Below are 17,320 nucleotides of genomic sequence, written 5' to 3'. Positions count from 1 at the left end.
AGCACTGCGGTATGAGCAGGTACCGAGTCAGCCTCAGTCATGAGCACTGGAATCCACGAGTCCGGGTGTGTCAAAGGTGCACGGTGAACAATCACCAAAGTGAAACATTTTTGCCGCTTCCCTTCGATACCTCAGCTGGTCGAGCGACAAGACTGTCGTGGAAAATAAGACAAAGTCATCCTTCCGTCATTTGTTCAATTCCTGCTCGAAGGAGAACGCGTGATTTTGCAATAAGCAGCAATTAGTTCAAGGTCGCTCTCTGAACTTTACAGGCACCTCACAGATTAACATGTTGCCATGAAGGCACAGGATGCCTCTTTTCCTTTCTCAAACCTGAAAACTTTCTGTGTCTGCCCAAACAAGGCTGCTCTGCCTCTGCTCACCAGCAGGGAGCGCTTTTGAGCAGCAACACTTCAAAACACTCAGCTCTCGCTTTCAGGCAAAAGAAGTCTTCGATCAGCACCGGACTCCACGAGTCTGAACGTGTCAACAGGCGCACGGTGAACAATCACCAAAGACAGCACTGTTTATCACTTCCCTTCGATAGCTCAGCTGGTAGAGCGGAGGACTGTAGTGAATAAAACAAAATAAAGTCATCCTTAGGTCGCTGGTTCAATTCCGGCTCGAAGGAGTGAGTGTGATTTTGGAATAAGCAGCAATGACCTCAAGGTCACTCTCTGAACTTTGCAGGCAGCTCACAGATTAACATGTTGCCACTCAGGCACAGGACACAACTTTTCCTTTCTCAAACGTGAAAGCTTTCTGTGTCTGCCCAAACAAGGCTGTTTCACTCGAGCATTTCCCTCTGCTCACCAGCAGGGAGTGCCTTTGAGCAGCAACACTTCAAATCGCCCTCAATTTCAGGCAAAATGGTCTTCGATCAGTCAGTCAGTCAGGGCTCTCGCTGCTCCTCGAGCTCGGGCGGCTGTTGCTTTCCGGTGACCTCGTCTTCCTTCCGAAGGCTCGGGCTCTTCTCAGCATCATTCATGATCACTGTGGCTTCCCGTTCTGCTGTTCCTCACTTGCTGATGCTCGATACCGCCGATTGGAGCAAAGTATTTAATATATTCAGGGAGCGGCAACCCAAGGCAAGATTTCTCTGCTGGTCTTGGAGCAGCTTGAAGGTGAGTGTGAGGCAGGAACTGTGAGGGGCGATTTACAAACAGCAAACGAGGAATTAGCTCAACTGGTGGAGCGCTCACTTGGCCTGTAAGAAGTAGCGAGATCGTTGATTATATTCTCCACTCACCGTTTGTCTTGGTGCAATTATACAGAAACAAGAGTGTTGTCAGTGAGTCCATCGCCCATGGACTTCCTAAACTTCACTGTGAGTTTGGGTACAGAGAGATCAAGGGGCATTGAATCTTTTGATGTGCTGCAGTTCGCAAAAGTTCTTGATTTTGCGATGCAGCAAAGATGGAAAGATGAGGTGAGAGATGGAAAAAAAGCTTCGTCATCCTTGATGACTTCTCTGAAGATTGAATTCAAGCCCTTCAGATTATGACACTGATGCACTGCTTGCTGCACTGAGAAGGCACTTGCCAGGTATGGAGCCAGGCAGCACCACCAAGTAGGACAGCTTGCAAGGTATTGAAGGCCATAAAATTTTGCATTAAAAAATCCAAGCCAGGTAGGAATCAAACCTAATGCGTTATCCATTGCACCACTGGCCCAGATTATAACGAATTAGTAGCAGTGGGAGGCTGTGGGCGTGGCGGAGGTACTGATTAAATACATTGCATCTGTCTTTCCCAAGGAAGAAGACGCTGCCAGAGTGTCAGTAAAGGAAGATGTTGTCGAGATACTGGATTGTCTAAAAATTCATAAACAGGAGGTACTGGAAAGGCTGGCTGTACTTAAAGTAGATACGTCATCTGGTCCGGATGGGATGCATCCTCGGTTGCTGAGGGAAGTAATGGTGGAAATTGCAGAGGTACTGGCAAAAAACCTTCAAACATCCTTAGATATGGGGGTGATGCCAGAGGACTGGAGAATTGCAAATGTTACACCCCTGTTCAAGAAAGGGTGAAAGAAAAAATCCAGCAACTACTGACCAGTCAATTTAACCTCGGTAGTGGAGAAAGTTCGAGCAACGATAATCCGGGACAGAATTAGCAGATTGATGACTTGGGCTTGGGTATACAGGGCACAATTTCCAAATTCTTGCTGCCAAAATGCTCCACTTCACTGTCATCTGCATTAAAATTCATTGGCCAATTATACACCCATTTTGCAAGTTTATGAATGTATTTTGTATTTGGTCGCAATCTTCATCAATATTATCGAAACTCCACCCCACCCCGCCAATCTGGTGTCATCTGTAAATTTTGAAATTGTACTTCCGATTCCCGAGTCCAATTCGTTGATGTGAATTGTGAACAGTGGTCCCAGAACCAATCCTTGTGGAGCCCCACTTTCCACCTTATGCAGTGTGAGTCGCTACAATTAACCCCACTCTCTGTTTTAGAGCAGTCGTCAAGAGAAACTTCTTTACATAGGGAGTAGGCAGTCTGTGGAATTCACTTCCACGGTTAGTGTTTGGGGCACACAGTTCTGTAATGACAAGTGGTCCTCATGTTTTTATCCAAGACAGGCCTCAGCCCAGTCATTTACTCTAAATGTTGGTGCAATAGTTCAAGCTCAGAGGTGCCAGGTATCGGGAGCAGCAGTAGCTGTAAATAAAATCTAAATGTAAGTAAATACCAATATAGTTCATCTTCATCTATTTCTAGTTTAATAACTTTTGCTGAATGTGGCCCAGGCCAAGTGCCAGGATATCGGGTCAGGTTCACCATAGGAAATGAGTTTGACATCCCTGAGATAGACAATGTGAACCGGATTACCCTCATCCACGAACCCAGCAACTTCTTCAAAAAACTCAAGCAAGTTTGTAAGACACCATTTTCTTTCCCAGAAGCCGTGTTGAGTATCTCTAATGGCCCCTTCTCTTTCCCCGTGATCATAAACAGCATCTCTTAGGATCCCTTCAAGCATCTTCCCTCTGATCGAGGTCACACTGATGGGCCTGTCATTCCCCGGCTCTGATTTGTCCCCTTTAATGAAAATGGGAACTACGTGAGCTACCTTCCAATCTCAGGGGACAATCCCTGACTCTATTGAGCTGTTGAAGATACAGGCAATGGGCTCACAGAGCACCCGTCCCATCTCTTTAAACTCCCGGGGGTGGATATCATCTGGACCTGGATCACAATGCATTTTGAGAGTTCATATTTTATCCAAGATGACATCCCATTCTATTTTAATATTTATGATGTTATTGTTGACAGCACATCCCACAGCTGGAATCTGAGCCTCATCCACAGGAGTGTAGACTGATGAGAAATAGTCATTCAACAGCTCTGCCATAGCCCGGGAATCTGTCCTGAACTGTCTTTCAGTGGCCCGAAAGCATCTTTAATGGTCTTCTGACTCCTGACGTAGCTGGAAAGACATTTGCTATTATTCTCAGAATTGGGCACCATCTTCTTTTCCAAAGATCTCTGAGCTTCTCTAATGGCTGCTTTTGTCTCCCTCGATTGTGCGTGATATTTGACCCAATTCTCCTGTAAACTGAATTCATCCTGATCCGATCTGGGTTGAATGTAAGACAGTTCGGGGAGTCAGGAATCATTCACCGCTGGACCCACACTGAGAGGTAAAACCCCAGACGGTTCCTTAGTAAGGATTCCTCTGGTACCTCAGCATATCTTTGTCAGCTATCTTACAGTCCACTCCTGGAGGCCCCACTCCCTGAGCCTGCAACCTTCAGCAGGGTCAGTGGTGGAGTTCCGCAGTGGGAGTGATCCCAGAGTAACTGTCGGGATCGCTCCCACCCTGTGGATGGTCCGGATCGTGTATTTTTAGTGATCCTGGTGTCTCACACGCACACATCAATAAAACCGGGAATTCTGGAACACACTGCAGGTCCTTCTTTATCTGGAGATCAAATGACTGTTGTATAATTGTACCAGCAGTTAACAGGCTCCTGTGAACTCCTCCCTCTGCTATTTTAATTCTGACTTTAAATCATTTATTTTAAATGGGTTTATTTTAAATGAGTCAACGCCTGCCTTAAATGGTAGACTCAGGACTGTCACACAAACAGGTTAAATCTTCATAGAATAATTACCACAGTCATTTTTAAACTGGACGCCGCACAGTGACTTTTCTGTCAGTGAAGAGAGACGAGAAAGACCAAAGTGCCGTTTGCCCCTCTCAGTGTGGCCCTGAAGGACTGTGTCCAGGCTGAAGTTCTGTTCCCACCGGACGATCCTCCCCCCAGATTGTCCTTTCTGAGCTCCAGTCAGGTGATGCTAAACACTCAGGTGGGAAAGACCAAAATCGACAACAAGGGTTTAAAACAAAGCTGATTTATTTAACAGATATCCTGAATATTAAACTCCAGCCCAGTTATAGGGGTTATTAACATCAGGAGAAACAAACCCCAACTGTCAGAATGAACATGGTTCAGTCCTGGATGGGATTAACAGCAGAATCCAACCCCTGCAGTCATATGTGAACTCGCTGGAGTCTCAGCACATGTGATGACTGAGTGAATCCCTTCCCACACACGGAGCAGGTGAACAGTCTCTCCCCAATGGGCATGCGTTGATGTGTCAGCAGTTCATTTGTGCTCTTCTCACAGTCACTGAGTTAAAAGGTCACTCAATCGTGTGAACAAGTGGATGTTTCAGAAGGTGGGATGAATTAGGGAATCTCTTCCCACACACGGAGCAGGTGAACAGTCTCTCCCCAGTGTGAGTGCGTCGATGTCTCAGCAGATAATTTCTGATTTTAAATCTTTTCTCACAGTCAGAACATTTAAACGTCTCTTATCAGTGTGAACTCGCTGGTGTGACAGAAGGAGGGATGACCGAGTGAATCTCTTCTTACACACGGAGCAGGAGAACGGCTTCTCACCAGTGTGGGTGCGTTGGTGTGTCAGCAGGTGGGATGATTGAGTGAATCTCTTCCCACACACAGAGCAGGGGAACGGCCTCTCCCCAGTGTGAACTCGCTGGTGTCTCAGCAGGGTGGATGACCGAGTGAATCTCTTCCCACACACGGAGCAGGTGAACGGCCTCTCCCCAGTGTGAATGCGTCGATGAGTTTCCAGCTCTGAAGGGTAATTGAATCCCTTCCCACAGTCCCCACATTTCCACGGTTTCTCCATGGTCCGGGTGTCCTTGTGTCTCTCCAGGTTGGACGATCAGTTGAAGCCTCGTCCACACACAGAACACGTGGACGGTTTCTCCCCGCTGTGAATGGTGCGGTGTTTTTTCTGGCTGTGTAACTGGTTAAAGCTCTTTCCACAGTCAGTGCACTGGAACACTCTCACTCGGGTGTGTGTGTCTCGGTGCTTTTCCACTCACACTGATGTTAGAAATCTTCTCCCACAGATAGAACAGACAAATGTTTCTCTTTCCACATTCAAAGGCCGATGATATTCAGGTCCTGATGAATCGAGTGACTCTGTCAGATATTGACGTGATCTGTGGTTTGAGTTTCCCTCTGTAAATCCTCCCCTGCAAAAGGAGTTTATAAAAGTTATCACTGTGAGTACACGATAGAAATTCAGATCAGATAACTCGACTTTCTATGGAACATTATTTCCTCTCTCATTCCTCAAAGCTGTAAATCCCCGTCCCACACACTCTCCCTCCTCCCTGTGCTGAAATCCAAACCCATCGCATCATCTTTCAGTGGCCCGAAACCATAAGTGAAAGGGTGAGAGAGGAATGTGAGAGTGAATGTGAGTGAGTGAGTGTGAGAGAGTGAGTGAGTGTGAGAGAGTGAGTGTGAGAGAGTGAGTGTGAGTATAGCAGTGGACTCGGTGTGGAAAATGAAGTGGGGCAGGTGGAGCATGTTTCAATGGGGCAGCAGTGATCATAATCTCATTAGGTTTAGAACAGTTATGGAAAAGGACAGGGGACAGTCAAATGTGAAAATTCTTAACTGGAGGAGGACTAATTCCAGTGAGTTAAAAAGGGATCTTGTCCGTGTGGACTGGAATCAAAAATTGGCAGGCAGAACAATAATTCAACAGTGGGAGGCCTTCAAGGAGGAGTTGGTTCAGGTGCAGAGTGGACAGATTCCCATGAGGAGGAAAGGAACGGCATCCAAAGCCAGAGCTCCCTGGATGACTGAAGATATAGAGATCACCAATTCTCCTTCATTTACAGACTCTCCCTGACTGATCACTGTTTCTCCTTCATTTACAGACGGTCCCTGACCGATCACCATTTCTCCTTCATTTACAAATGTTCGTTGACTGATCACCATTTCTCCTTCATTTACAGACTCTCCCTGACCGATCACCATTTCTCCTTCATTTACAGACGGTCCCTGGCCGATCACCATTTCTCCTTCATTTACAGACTCTCCCTGACCGATCACCATTTCACCTTCATTTATAGACGCTCCCTGACCGATCACCATTTCTCCATCATTTATAGACGCTCCCCGACCGATCACCATTACTCCTTCATTTGCAGACTTTCCCTGACCGATCACCATTTCTCCGTCATTTACAGACGCTCCCTGACTGATCAACATTTCTCCCTCATTTATAGACGCTCCCCAACCGATCACCAATTCTCCTTCATTTTCAGACGCTCCCTGACCGATCACCATTTCTCCTTCATTTACAGACGTTCCCTGACTGATCACCATTTCTCCTTCATTTATAGATGCTCCCTGACTGATCACCATTTCTCCTTCATTTATAGACGCTCCCTGACCGATCAACATTTCTCCTTCATTTACAGACTTTCCCTGACCGATCACCATTTCACCTTCATTTACAGGCGCTCCCTGACCGATCACCATTTCTCCTTCATTTATAGATGCTCCCCGACTGATCACCATTTCTCCTTCATTTATAGATGCTCCCTGACCGATCACCATTTCTCCTTCATTTACAGATGCTCCCTGACCGATCACCATTTCTCCTTCATTTTCAGACGCTCGCTGACCGATCACCATTTCTCCTTCATTCACAGACGCTCCCTGACCGAACACAATTTCTCCTTCATTCACAGACGCTCCCTGACCGATCACCATTCTCCTTCATTTACAGACACTCCCTGATTGATCTCCATTTCTCCTTCATTTACAGACGCTCCCTGACCGATCACCATTCTCCTTCATTTAAAGACGCTCCCTGACTGATCTCCATTTCTCCTTCATTTGCAGACGCTCCCTGACAGAGCACCATTTCTCCATCATTTACAGACGCTCCCTGACCGATCCCCATTTCCCCTTCATTTACAGACGCTCCCTGACCGATCCCCATTTCCCCTTCATTTCCCGGCGGGGAGTGAGGGGGGGATAATGTTCACTGTTTTATATTCGGGTCTGGGGCCGCACTCGGGGTTTGTAAAGCCTGAGCCTGGGCCTGAGCCCGGACCCGGGCCCCGGGGTTTATTGAGCCTCTTGCTCCGATCCTCTGACCTGCACCGAACGCGCTCCTCCCGCAGCCTCGACTGGCCGCGCATGCTCAGGACACACTGACCGATAATGAGTCACTACTGCGCCTGCGCTCTGGACTCCACTGATTCAGATAGGGCACAATCTGTACCGCGCTGCATGCTGGGTGATGCAGCCGCCATTGATGATCTTTATATCAGGCCGAAAAACAAAGACATTTGAAGCAGGGCGAGCGCTTTTGGACCAAGGAAAATAAACTAAACTGAAAGCCCAGCCCTTCGTGCCATTTAAACCGGCACAAACACACAGCATAGAAGCCGCCCCCCCACTTTGGTGAACTCCAGATAATATTTTTTTCATTTACTTTTATTAATTTCGTTTTATTAATTGTTGCAACTGACGGGTTCAATTAATGTTTATTTTCCAACTGCACCACAGGACCGTCAGTTTCACCATTAACCACTCCCTGGTGATTAAGGAGATATCCGGACCAATTGGAGCAGCAGGAATTTATCGGAATTTCCAGTAATGAGTGGGGTGCCGCAGCGATCAGTGCTGGGGCCTCAACTATTTACAATACATATTCATGGCTTGGATGAAGGAACAGGGTGTCTTGTGGCCAAATTTGTTGATGATACAAAGAAAGGTGGATAAGCAAGTTGCGATAAGGACACAAATTGTCTGTAAAGAGATATTGACAGGCTAAGCGGATGGGCAAAAAATTGGTGGATGGAATATAATGTGGGAAAATGTGAAGTCATCCCCTTTGGGAGGAAAAATAAAAAAGCAAAATATTATTTGAATGGAGAAATACTACAAAACGCTGCCGTACAGAGGGACCTTGGTGTCCTCGTACATGAAATATAAAAAGTCAACATACAACTGCAGCAGGTAATCCGGAAGACATACGGAATATTAGCCTTTATTTCCAGCAGGATGGAGTATAAAAGCAGGGAAGTCATGCTACAACTGTACAGGGTGCTGGTGAGACCACATCTGGAGTACTGCGTACAGTTCTGGTGACCTTATTTAAGGAAGGTCATACTTGCATTGGAGGCAGTTCAGAGAAGGTTCACTCGGTTGATTCCGGCGATGGAAGGGTTGTCGTATAAGGAAAGATTGAACAGGTTTGGTCCATAATTATTGGAGTTTAGAAGAATGAGAGGAGATCTTATTGAAACATACAAGATTCTGAGGGGACTCGACAGGGTTGATGCTGAGAGGTTGTTACCCCTCATGGGGGAATCTAAAACTAGGGGGCATAGTCTCAGAATAAGGGGTTGCCCGTTTAAGACGGACATGCGGAGGAATTTCTTCTCCCAGAGGGTTGTGAATCTTTGGAATTCTTTACCCCAAAAAGCTGTGGAGGCTGAGTCATTGAATACATTCAAGGCTGAGTTCGAAAAAAATTTTGATTCGCAAGGGCGTCAAAGGATATGGGGAAAGGGCGGGAAAGTGGAGTTGAGGTAAACATCAGATCAGCCATGATCTCATGAAATGGTGGAGCAGGCTCGAGGGGCCGAATGGCCGACTCCTGCTCCTATCTCTGATGATCTTATGGTCTTATGGTAAATTGACTGGAGGGATGAGAGAACAGTTCGTCCTCCAACCAATCGGAGTGTGTGAGGGGCGGGAGTTGCGGCACCTCATTGACTGAAGCATCATTTAAAAAAAATAATTTATCTTAAGCTCCAGGAGAAAACTCGACCTTTCTGTTGTGGCTTGAAACAGATGAAACCAGATGAGATGGAGCAAACATTTCAACATTTGTTGGAAAAACACATTAATTAAGAATAGCCAACATGGATTATTTGAGATAACTCGAGTATACTGATAAAGGGGATGTAGTGGATGTTGTGTAGATGGATTGTGAAAATGTGTTTGATAAGATGCCGGACAGGAGGCTTGTTGATAAAATTAATACCCACAGTATTAAAAAGAATGGGGCAGTGTGGATAGGAAGTTGTGTAAAGGGCAGAAAACAGAGAGTAGTGGTTAATGGATGTTCTTCAGACTGGAGGGATGTAAACAGTGGTGTCCCCCAGGGTCAGTGTTGGGACCATTGCTCTTCTCAATACAGAGAATGATCTGAGCTTGGGTATGTGGGACACAAGGTGAAAATCTATAGATGACGCCAACATTGGCAGCGTGGGGAACTGGGAAGAGGAGTCAGTGACTTCATTGTGACGTCCACAGGTTCGTAAACAGGCGGGTGAAATTTAACGCAGAGAAATGTGACGGGATGCAATTTGAGAGGAAGAAATATGAGATGAAATGTAAAATAAATGGTCAAAGTTTAAAAGTAGATGAGCAGAGAGACTGTTAATTAGACTCATAGAATCAAAGAAATTGATGGCACAGAAAGAGGCCATTCGGCCCATCGTGTCTGTGCCGGTCGAAAAAGAGCTATCCAGCTTAATCCCACTTTCCAGCCCTTGGCCCATAGCCTTGTAGCTTCCGGCAGTTCAAGTATTCTTCAAATGCGATGAGGGTGTCCGCCTCAACCACCCTTTCAGGCAGTCAGTTCCAGACCCCCACAACCCTTGGGTGAAATAATTTCTCCTCAGTTCCCCACTAAACTTTCTACCAATCACTTTAAATCTATGCCCCTGGTTATTAACCTCTCTGCTAAGAGAAGTGGGTCCTTCCAATCCACGCTATTTGGGACCCTCATAATTTTGTTCACCTCAATTAAATCTGCCTTCAGTCTCCTCTGTTCCAAAGAAAACAACCCCAGCCTATCCAATCTTTCCTCATAGCTAAAATTCTACAGTCCAGGCAACATCTTTGTAAATCTTTCTTGCCTTGTGTATAAAATGTCTGCTATTTGAAAGTCGTGACATTGATCAAAGTCCACGTTAAGTTTTCGTGCCATTTGTGTCATGATTTGGAGAAGATCTGCTGCCTGACACTTTAAATATTGCTGACCTTTAACTGTAGCTCACAGTGTCTGAACAGTCACTGTTATCAATATCCTTTTATGTATCTCTTTGTGCTCCATCTCCTTAACAGCACAAGCTGATCACAGCAATGTTTTCTTCAAATGGAATCCCAATGTGAGAAAATGCAAAATTTCAAAGTGAAGCATCACATGCAGGATTGGAAGGAGAGTGCGAGTGGAGAAAATTGGCTTGGATCAGTGATCTCTTGAGCATTAAGACATTCATTATCTGAAAGAAGCACGGAGATGAGATTTTTGTCTATATTTATCAATGTAGAAAAGAAGCAGGGCGTTGAGATACTTTTGTCCATTCATCCTGCTATCGACAAAATCCATCGCCTCTCGATGCCCAGCATCTTTCGTTCCAACTCCTTGCTCTACAGGGAAGTCTTGGTTTCATTAATTCTCCGTGTTTTCAGCAAACATCTCATTCACCTCGCAAATCTGACTTATAAGTCATCCCATCGTGTTGACATCATGTTAGCAACTCAAGATAAGCTGCTTTATGTTGATGGAATTAATTCGAGTCAGTTTTCAGGATCAATATGTCGAGGAATCTACAAGGGAACAGGTTATTTTAGATCTAGTATTGTGTAATGAAACAGGGTTAATTGGTAATCTTATAGTAAATGATCCTCTGGGGAAGAATGATCATAATATGGTAGAATTTGATATTGAGTTTGAAAGTTTGAGAGTGATGTCATTAAGTCGGAAACTAGGGTCTTAAATTTAAACAAAACCAATAACGTAGTTATGAGGATTGAGTTGGCTAAGGTAGTTTGGGAAATTAGATTTAAAAATATGATGATAGATAAGCAATGGCGAACATTTAAAGAAATAATTTATAATTCCTTAACAAAATTACATTACTTTGAGGGTTAAAAACTCCACTGGAAAAGTGGTCCAACCTTGGTTAATTGGAGAGATTAATGATATTTTAGGTTAAAAGAGGCTTATAATGTTGCCAAAAAGAACAGTAAGCCTGAGGATTAGGAGAGTTTTAGAAATCAGCAAAGGATGATCAAGAAATTGATAAATATGTATAAAGGAAGAGATTAGCGAAAGTAAACATGGGTCCCTTGGAGACAGAGACAGGAGAATTTATAATGGAGAATAAGGAAATGGCAGAGACGTTAAACAAGTATTTTGTATCTGTCTTCACAGTAGAGAACACAAAAATCATACCAGAAGTATTGGGGAACCAAGGTTTTAATGAGAGTGAGGAACCTAAAACAATTAAGATTAGTAAAGAAAAAGTACTGGAGAAATTAATGGGACTAAAAGCTGACAAATTCATTGGCCCTGATGGCCTACATCCTAGGGTTTTAAAAGAGGTGGCTGCAGAGACAGTGGATGCATTGGTTTTATCTTCCACAGTTCCCATGATTCGAGAAAGTTCCCCATGGATTGGAAGGTACCAAATGTAACCCCTCTATTGAAGAAAGGAGGGAGAGAGAAAAGAGGGAACTACAGGCCCTTTAGCCTGACAATAGTAGGAGGGAAATTGCGGGAATCTATTACTAGGGGCGTGGTAACAGGGCACTTAGAAAATCATAATATGGTTAGGCACATGCAACAAGTTTTATGAAAGAGAAATCGTGTTTGACAACTCCACAAGAGGTTTTGAGGGTTTAGATAGCAGGGTAGATAAGGGAGAACCAGTGGATATAGAATATTTGGATTTTCAAAAGGCATTCGATAAGTTGCCACACAAAAGTTTGTTAAACAAGATTAGGGTTCATGGGATTGTGGGTAATATATTAGCATGGATTGGGGATTGGTTGACGGACAGAAAACAGAAAGTCGGAATAAACAGTTCATTTTGGGGTTGGCAGGTTGTAACTAGTGGGGTGCCGTGAAGATCAGTGCTTGGGCCTCAAATATTTACAATCTATATTAATGACTTAGATGAAGGGACCGAGTGTAATGTATCCAAGTTTGCTGACGATACAAAACTAGGTGGGAAAGTAAGCTGTGAGGAGGATGCAAAGAGGATGCAAAGTGAAACAGACAGGATAAGTGAGTGGGCTAGAAGTTGGCAAATGAAGTATAAAGTGGGGAAATGTGAGATTATTCACTTTGGTAGGAAGAATAGAAAAGCAGAATATCTTTTAAACGGTGAGAGACTACGAAATGTTGGAATTCAGAGGGATTTGTGTGTCCTTGTACACGGATCACAGAAAGTTAACATGCAGGTACAACAAGCAATTAGGAAAACAAATGGTGTGTTGGCCTTTATTGCGAGGTGGTTGGAGTACAAGGATAAGGAAGTCTTGCTGTAATTATATAGGGCTTTGGTGAGACCGCATCTGGAGTACTGTGTACAGTTTTGATCTCCTTACCTGGGAATGATACACTTGCCTTAGAGTGGGTGCAACAAAGGTTGACTGGATTGATTCCTGGGATGAGAGGTTTGTCCTGTGAGGAGAGATTGAGCAGAATGGGCCGATATTCTCTGGTGTTTACAATGATGAGGTGATCTCATTGAAACATATAAAATTCTTAGAGGGCTTGACAGGGTAGATGCTGGGATGCTGTTTCCCCTCGCTGGAGAGTCTAGAACTAAAGGTTATAATCTCAAGATAAGGGGCCAGCCATTTAGTTCAGAGATTTCTTTGCTGAGAGGGTTGTGAACCATTGGAATTCTCTACCCCTGAGGGCTGTGGATGCTGAGCCATTGAATAGATTCAAAACTGATGTAGATAGAATTTTGGACACGAAGGAACTCAAGGGATATGGGGATAGGTCGGGAAAGTGGAGTTGAGGTCGAAGATCAGCGTTATCAAATGGCGGAGCAGGCTTGAGGGACTGAATGGCCAACTCTTGCTCCTTTCGCTGATGTTGGTCCGCTGGAAAAGCAGAACTTGCCAGCTGTTTTAAAACTTTTAGCCTGAACAGGGACTTGAACCCTGGACCCTCAGATCACTACCTGTTTTAAAAGTCTGATGCTCTACCGACTGAGCTATCCAGGCTCGTTGTTTGATTGGTTTCCATCATACAGATTCATGGTGGGACTCAGAATTATCCCTGTCAATGTCGAATTTGGGGGAGTATCTCTTTTCTCCAATTTTCAGCAACGTGTTGAGGAGAATCCTTGTTTCTGTTGAACATGATGTAAGAAACATGGACAGCGAACTCTTGAGTTTACAATTCTTCCTGTTTGTACAAAATTTCTTGTCATTCGTTAGCAGCAATTTAAAAAATACACTTTACCCAATGGTTCAAAAGCTAAACTTGTTCCACACGGGAGCTGGAAAAGGCCTCTCGAGATTTCAGCCGATCAACAATTGAAAGCTGAATAATTTCACCCGTTACACCGTGACACCAGGCAGCAGATTTGCCTCCCGAATTTTCCCGACACGACACTTCAAACCGATGAATCCCTGCTTCACGGAAAGAAGAATTGTGTGTTTGGTTCTTCAGATTTAAAGATGTCGTGCCGGCCGCTTTACCATTTCAGCTCTCGCCAATCGCCCCCTCTCCCTCCTATAAACAAATAAACTCTCACCTGCTATTGCAAGACGGGAGGTCAGAGGAGCCTCAGTGCCCACATGGGGACATGAAGAAGTCGATGTGTTATGGAACCGGTTGTACCTTGAACTCCAGTCAAAATGTTTAGAAGGTTCAACTACTTTAGATGGCGCTGAAACTCACAACCCCAGCATTTCTCGAGTGTATAATTATTGTAGAAATAACGCGCGCTGACCGATTGCTCCACTGGAGCCGCGCACGGTCTGTGTCCCCAGTGCTCCCATCAAACAGCTTCATCCTCGGTCTCTCAATTATCACTTCCTGATCTTTCCCACACAGAAACCTCCAACCAAGAGGCGATTCGTTAAACATCCGCAGTGACCTTTAAAAGCCGTGGAATCTGAAACAAAACCCCAGACGATAAGAACTTTTAATTATATTATTATTATTAACTTAAGGACAATTATTTTCATGCTACTTTGAGGATTTGGGGAAATTGGGAGCTGAAACTAAGAAACTCTCTCTGGGCTGTCGGTGATTGGAGAGATGGGCGTTATTTCATTTCAAAACCGAGACTCGGAACTTCCTGATGGAGAAGTGTGAGAGAAGATTGTGGTTAGTGGCAGTTGCCGGGGAGATCGAGAGGAGAGGGAGAAAAGTCAAAGTCACAGCTGTGACAGCTCAAGTGCTCTGCTTATCTGTAATATTTAGACAGTAATGTAAAATACAGGACAAACCAGTTTGGTATCGGTTATCAAAAATACTAAAAGTCCCGGGTTCAAAGGCGGATTTGTGAAGAGGGAACTGATTTAACCGCCAGACCGAAATCATTCCCCATGAATCTGAAGCGTCTTGCGGAAAACGGCAGTGCGAACTGTTCTGTTCGTGTCATGACTTGAAAGACCCTCCAATTACCGACAGTATCTTTGAACGAGTTGTGTAGACAAACCGCGATAGAAGCCGCTTTACATTCGTCCAACGTGTCGGTGACGATATTGGGGGTGATCAGGGTCGATTTCAATTATTTGAAATCTCACCATGTGACCCGGAGATTGACGGCAGAATCGAGTTTTTCCTGTAAGTCCTGAATTGAAGGGAAAGGCGCAACAAGCAGGTCGGAGAAATGAAGAGCAGAAACTGTGGGTGAAACTTGCACGAGTGAAAATCCCTGTATGTTGGAAGACTCAGTCCCCAGTGGTGGAGAGGATTGGGATTTCAAGCTGTCTCACAGCTCACACACACACCATTGGCTCATTTAATCACCTTCAACAACTCGAATACATCAACACTTAATCTTCTGTACACAAGGAAATACAAACCTTTTCTCTGCAACTTGTCCGCATAATTTAAACATTTTAGCCCCGGTATCATTCTGGTGAATCTGCACTGCACCCCCTCCAAGGCCAATATATCCTCCCTGAGGTGCGGTGCCCAGTACTCATTTAGTACCTCAGGCCATGCCCACTGCCTCCATGAGTAGATCTCCTTTATGGTCCCTAATCGTCCCCGCCCCTCCTCTTACTACCCGTTTCCTGTTAACATGTCTGTTGAAGACTTTTTGATTCACTTTTATGTTTCCCGCTTCATCTTACTCTCTATCTCTCTTATTATCCAGGGAGCTCTGACTTTATTTGCCCGACCTTTCTACCTCGTTGGAATGTACCTTCTATGTACCCGAATCATCTTTTTAAATTACTGTCCAATTTTAGTTTTGCCTGACAATCTTTGATTCCAATTTACCGGGGCCAGATCTGTTCTCATCCCACTGAAATTGACTCTCCTCCAATTGAGTACATTTACTTTAGAGTGGACAGTGTCCATTTCCATAGCTATTCTAATCCTTATGATACTGATCGCTGCTCCCTAAATGCTCCCCCACTGACACTTGCTCCACTTGGCCCGCCTCATTCCCTTGAACCAAGTCCAGCAATGCCTCCTTCCTCAGTGGGCCAGAAACGTACTGGTCGAGAAAGTTATCCTGAACACATTTCAAAAATTCTTCCCCTTCTTTGCGCCTTATATTATTGTTATCTCAGTCTATATTAGGATAGTTGAAATCCCCTGTTATCACCACTCTATGGCTTATGCACCTCTCTATAATTTCCCTGAAAATTTGCTCCTCTGTATCCGTCCCACCAGCTGTTGGCCTATAGAATACACCAAGTAGTGTAATCGCACCTCGATTGTTCCTTAACTCGAACTCAGTCCCCAGGAGAAATTCCCTCCTTCCTGGGAACTTTTTGTTAAGCAGAAGTTAGCAGCAAAAAGTGTTCGTGGTGGGACTGAGAAATGCTGAAACATCCGGCACCCTGTGAAACAGAGCTCCAAGTGTCGGTTTAAATAAAGTCCTGAACTGACAGAGCGACGGACAGATGAGGATTGAATTAAATCCCAATTCACTGAATCTAAACAAGGTTTAAATAAGTGAACCTGTCAGGAGTGGGATTCCTGAGCTTGTGTGTGAGCTGAAACTGGATCGGTCCAGTTCTGTAAAGACTGAATGGCAGGCGGCTCCCAGACAGGGCTCAGGCCGGGACTGGCAGCTCTCCGCTGGGAACGGCTGGATTGGAGAGCGGGGCTCCTGCGCTGTTGCTGCTGCTGCTTCCGCCTCTTCGAGTCCCTGTGGCGGTCGGTACCGATCTCCCTCCTATGGATCCGGCTCCAGATGGGCGCTGTGGACCTCGTGGCGCAACGGTAGCGCGTCTGACTCCAGATCAGAAGGATGTGTGTTCGAATCACGTCGGGGTCATTGCATTTTCACAACGTTTCAGTGTCACTCTGTTTTATCGCGGGGCAGTCTTTCAGGGATGGTCTGTTCACTGTGTGTAAAATAATATTTATCACAGAATGAACACACCACAGAAGGAGGCCATTCAACCCATCAATCCCTTACCTGCCTTTTGTAAGACCAATCCCATTGGTCCCATTCCCCGTCCCTTTCCCCGGGGCCCTGCATTTTCCCCTTCAAGTATTTATCAAATTCCTTTTTGAAAGCCACGATTGAATCTGCTTCCACCGCCCTTTCAGGCAGCGCATTCCAGATCATAACTATTCGCTGCGTAAAAAAGATTTTCCTCATGTCGCCTTTGGTTCTTTTGCCAATCACCTCAAATCTGTGTCCTCTGGTTCTCGACACTTCCGCCAATGAGAACAGCTTCTCTTTATTAACTTTATCTGAACCCTTCATGACTTTGAACACTTCTATCAAATCTCCTCTGAACCTTCTCTGCTCGAAGGAGAACAACCCCAGCACGGGGTAAATGCGGTCAATTAGCTCCAATTTATTTATTTGGGCATTAAACAAAGTGTGAGAGACTGGCAAGGCGTTGTGTGAACGGAGCTCACTGCTTTCAGACAATAAATCCAATCACTGCATGGGCGCTGGGTTCAAATCTCACCACTGATAGAATTTCTGGCAATGTTCATTTTGATCTGTTCGCAGAAAACCCGATTGTAGTGCGATGGAGCAGAGGATGTGAA

The 17,320-nt window shown here is 45.0% G+C and overlaps 3 non-coding genes across 3 annotated transcripts; 2 read left to right on the top strand and 1 right to left on the bottom strand.

Moving 5' to 3' along the window:
* Positions 1 to 537: 537 nt before the first annotated feature.
* Positions 538 to 631, top strand: trnay-gua (transfer RNA tyrosine (anticodon GUA)). Its single transcript has 2 exons — positions 538 to 574; positions 596 to 631. It is a non-coding gene; the product is annotated as a tRNA-Tyr (tRNA).
* A 12,625-nt stretch (positions 632 to 13,256) lies between these two features.
* Positions 13,257 to 13,341, bottom strand: trnak-uuu (transfer RNA lysine (anticodon UUU)). Its single transcript is given in 2 exon segments — positions 13,257 to 13,292; positions 13,305 to 13,341. It is a non-coding gene; the product is annotated as a tRNA-Lys (tRNA).
* Positions 13,342 to 16,517: 3,176 nt separating this feature from the next.
* trnaw-cca (transfer RNA tryptophan (anticodon CCA)) lies at positions 16,518 to 16,589 on the top strand. The gene has a single exon. It is a non-coding gene; the product is annotated as a tRNA-Trp (tRNA).
* Positions 16,590 to 17,320: the final 731 nt, after the last annotated feature.

The sequence above is a fragment of the Heptranchias perlo genome, unplaced genomic scaffold, assembly GCF_035084215.1.
Source record: "Heptranchias perlo isolate sHepPer1 unplaced genomic scaffold, sHepPer1.hap1 HAP1_SCAFFOLD_319, whole genome shotgun sequence".
NCBI classification, from domain to species: Eukaryota; Metazoa; Chordata; class Chondrichthyes; order Hexanchiformes; family Hexanchidae; genus Heptranchias; species Heptranchias perlo.
Note: the sequence above shows the minus strand (reverse complement) of the source record. Positions and strands in the feature narration are given on the sequence as shown.